Source organism: Prosopis cineraria, unplaced genomic scaffold (genome assembly GCF_029017545.1).
Source record: "Prosopis cineraria cultivar Desert tree isolate PC_DT_omini unplaced genomic scaffold, ASM2901754v1 PC4, whole genome shotgun sequence".
In the NCBI taxonomy this organism is placed as follows: domain Eukaryota; kingdom Viridiplantae; phylum Streptophyta; class Magnoliopsida; order Fabales; family Fabaceae; genus Prosopis; species Prosopis cineraria.
In genome coordinates, this window is record NW_026555335.1 from 33044562 (window position 1) to 33049051 (window position 4490).

At 33.0% G+C, this 4490-nt stretch overlaps 1 long non-coding RNA gene across 1 annotated transcript; it reads right to left on the minus strand.

Annotated features, from left to right (window-relative positions):
* Positions 1-477: 477 nt before the first annotated feature.
* On the minus strand, positions 478-4128 carry LOC129308425 (uncharacterized). Its single transcript, XR_008592614.1, has 3 exons — positions 3429-4128; positions 3227-3283; positions 478-2444 (listed from the first exon to the last, which is right to left on the minus strand). It is a non-coding gene; the product is annotated as an uncharacterized LOC129308425 (long non-coding RNA).
* Positions 4129-4490: the final 362 nt, after the last annotated feature.

The following is a 4490-nucleotide window of genomic DNA, read 5'->3' on the forward strand; positions in this document are numbered from 1 at the left end:
GATCCTATTTATCGAGAGAGTTATGTCAAAATTTCTACAAAAATGTTAAAACTTTTGTTATAATTAATATTATTAAGGATGCTAGAATTTCAATATAAATCCAATTATATTTTAGAAATGGAATAATTTTCTCGATTTGAGGCTTAAGGGATGTGTGATATAATTCACATCCCATGCTGGTCACTTCCATTTTTGGGACATGATAGGGATCCTTAATTATCATTTTCTCAAAGTGCTACTCATGGTAAGAGTTATAATAAAATGTTTTATAAAAAGTAAAATATTTTAAAAAATTGAGAGCAGGGGGTAGAGAACAAAGAGCAATACGGTCAATGATGTTCCTTAATGAATAAAGAAAAATATTCAACATAAATTGCAATCCGGATTATAGTAAGTAGAATAGCATTAGGTACTTCATTTAATGCTTATTTAAAATCTGAAATTCTTTTTACTATGGCTTGGCAAGAAAGAAAGGAATATAAAAAAAATCACATATTTATAACTCCTATTAAAAAGAAACAAAAATTTCATAGACATCAAAGAATAGCTCAACATGTCGTTTGCAACTATGCTTGAATATAACTCATAAATTCACCTCTTGTTTCTATACCTTCAAGATCCGCTTCAGCGCCAAATTCATTTTCATGTTGCTGCCTCTCACAAATAGACCACCACATGGATATATTGGGAGGTTTTCTTCCTTATATTATGACTAACACTTCCTCTACACTTTCCTAGCTTCATCCTTCCATTATTTCAGTGGGCAAGTTCCTTAAAAGCCATTGATGCTTTTTAATCTCTATCATACATATTCTCTCCAAGTGCAAATTCCACTGCCAATTTCTTTAAACTCAAACCTCTCAACATGAATCTACAAAATTTGTGATAAGTTCAAGACATCAATCTTGATGGAACTACATGAAGAAACAAATCTAAGTCATGAACAAATGTTTTCCTCCTCAAATAGTGCTATATTAGTAAAAGCAAGAGGCTATTCCTTCAGGAGCCAATACACTAATTGGTGAAAAAATTCAATATCTAAGGAATTAGCAAGATTAACTTCCTAGAACTAATATCGAATGATAAACTCAATGTGAACAGAATCAGGCAGTTAATGATACATAGACATGCAGAAATTCAATATAATGAATCTATATAGATACAAAGACATAGTTGGGATTGCAATATATAATCCGGTGTTAACTTATATAGTACAGAAAATATAACTAAATATGTTAGAAAAGTATTGTTTGAACATTCTACAAGGACTGTGCATTGATAATCACATATGGCACCAGACATATACAAATCAATGCAAAATAGGGAGGAGAGGAAAACACATACAATCACAGTTACGGAATCAATGGCTCAAGAAAATTCAGTTATGCAGCTTCAAGTGCTAGCAATTATTTAAAATCCAAAACTTGATAGGACAATGTGCTTCAAAATCAAATTCATTAAAGAGGAAAAAATGTTTGGGATCCTACGTATTTCTGGCTTAAAAATAGATGATGGATTTACCTTTTATCTTCCTTCGTAGGTAACAATTTTACATAACTTCAACAATTAAAAAAATGTATCAAACAAAACTTAGAAGTGTATCAAGCATTGGCTTAAGCATTCCATAGGGAGGCAAAGTAGGTATTAAGCAGCACAGCTACCAAGTGAAATTGAATTATTGAAGTGTAGCAACCAAACAAACTACCATCAAAAAATTATACTCCACACCTTAGTTGATCATTGGTTTAAACATAATCCTTTAATTAGCTCCTTGTAAAACAAAAATCCTGTTAGGGGCTTTTCTTTTCCATTCCCATAGATTGAAACCTATATTCTTGCATATATTGTTCATCAAATCCGAGCTACAATGAACTTATTTTGTGAGAACAATAATCAATTCTGTTGTGCAAAAAACAAAAACATTATCAAAAGAAAATAGTTCTTACATAGGAATGGAAAATATATCACGACAAACCTTTAGCTTGCATCCTCTAGTAAGGTGTAATTTGTCGGCAACAAAAGAATACAAGCTAACTACTGATAACATATACTTAGTTGAACATAAATCTTTATAAGCATAAGTAACTAAATTTCTTTATCCATCCCAATTAATGTCACAAAAGCATATTTACATTGCTGTAGAAAAAACTAGAAACCTGATACAGAACAAAATAAATGACAAAACTTCAATTTAAAACCTGGTTTATAGAGGACACATCCTGAAAAACTCTATAAAGCAATGACTAACAACGTACATAATTGTAGCAAAACTTTAATTTATATTTTATGATAAGTTCATAATATGAGAGCATGCACAAATAAGAATCGCTGCTGATAGAAATAATTTCACCATTTCTATAAATTGGCTACTTACCTATCATAGTAAAGGTTACACCTAGACCAAAAGAATCCCTCAAAAACCCAATGTACTTGAAGGTGAAAATCTGCAAATAATGTACGGGATGATGCCGTTCTCAAAAAGATGAATGATGAATATCTAGAAAAGTGCATTACCAAGTAGAGCTCACCTTCACATTTTACCTCATTATGCTGCATTTACATGTAAAGCTAAAAGAATGGGAATTTCCAATCTAGCAGAATATACAATGTCAAACTAAATTTTTTATACTAAATATTAGAACAGGTGACTAAAATTACTTGAACTACTTTGTACAGAAAAGCTTTTGACTCAGCAAAAATAGACGCAAATACCACAGGGCGTGGTCCAATCCCTCAACTCCTACATAACCCAAACCCAAAGAAACTATTTGCTCAAAACCATAGATACAAAGCTAACAAGTTATACCCAGAGATTGCAACCTTGGCATCATTATAAGAGTCTCATGTCCAAGAAAATCAAATGAAAACTTAACACAACTTCCCATTTCAAATACGCATCTTGATAACCTCATCAAGAATGTAAATTACTAATGAGACTCGTGATGAAATCTACAAAATGAGAAAATAGTAAATCAAAGAATTCTATCAATAATCGCTAGGCATCAATTGACTTGTACTAAAATGAGAAAAAATATCAGCAGAAAAAGACCAACAAAGAGAGCAACTCTTTAAACATAGCTTACTCAAAATGATGATCATATAGCACCTTTGGACGAAGGATATCAGATTCAAAAAAATATAAATTATGATAAACACAAAATTGATGATTAATAAATAAAGATAAAAAAACATGAACAGGGACAAGTAACGTGTAGCAATAACGTACCTTCCTAGTCTCCCAATCCCTCCCAATTTGCATATTCAAAATTCATTCGCAAAGCTTCTACAAGACAATAAAATGAGGCAAGTTGAGAAAGATAAGATGCTGAAAAAGCTAACAAAAAATCATATCAATTACAGTATTCAAAAATTTTATCATTTTCATATATAGAGAAATTGTATATAATATTTTTGACAGAGTAAAATACCTCTTATTGCTTTAAGCTCCCTCCCAAGAATTGCATCATAACCTGATAACAAAATTCCAACCTTTGATCAATGTGGAATTCCTCTAAAGGTTCAAAAAGCCTTTGACTTTTTAAACCAGCATAATCTTCGAAGTGCTTGCGCTTGCTGCTGTTGGAATCATAACTATGCCGCTTCAATCGACTGCCACAATGCATTCTCGAGCGTGGTTTCTCCCATTGCTATGTACGTTATTTTCCTCATCCATGATCATTGAATTAAAATTGAAGTATGGCCTAAGAAATCTCCGGGTCTCGTTGGAAAAGGTGAGCGACCACGAGATCGTCACTGCAAAAGTTGTGGGGGTTCGACAAGAGTCGCTGGGAGGGGGGGAAGTAAAATGGGGGATGAACAACAAAGAAGAAAAGATGGATGTTAAGCCCATGGCTGAGATCGACGAAGGGACTGATTCATTGCAGAAGAGGGAGGTTGAGATGCTTGGTGCTCTACTGGTCTCTGCAACGCAAACTTGAGAATCTAGGGCCAATGTGAATTTTATACGGGACGCCGGTAAAGCTAATGGGAACATAGACGAAGATGATATTCAACGTGGCGAAGAACATGGGGAGCAAGAAGAACACTGGCGTGAAGGTGATGAAAAATGGAGACAGGAAAATTGAGAACTAGGGTAATACAAATTACAAAACACGCCTCCAAGTTAGAAAATGCAAGGAAGGAGTGCCCTCCCGTTTTCTCATCATTAGTTCACCATTAGTGGGCTCCATGTTATATTTTTAATATTTTTTTACTTTAAAATATTTGAATTGAGGGGCAAAAATGACCCTTCAAATAGATGTTAAAGAGGCAAAAATGATTCTAAATTTGATAACAAATATTAAAAAGAATAGTAAAACTCACTAACAACTAGCTAACATTAAGTGTTTTTAATGTCAGGGTGATGATAGAGGAAATTTTTAAAGTTGAGAAATATAAGTAACTCAGTTGACTTCAGGAGCATTTGTGACATTTTGTGTACATTTCATAAATAAAAATGACCCTTAACTTATCAAAGACTCCATGCCTAA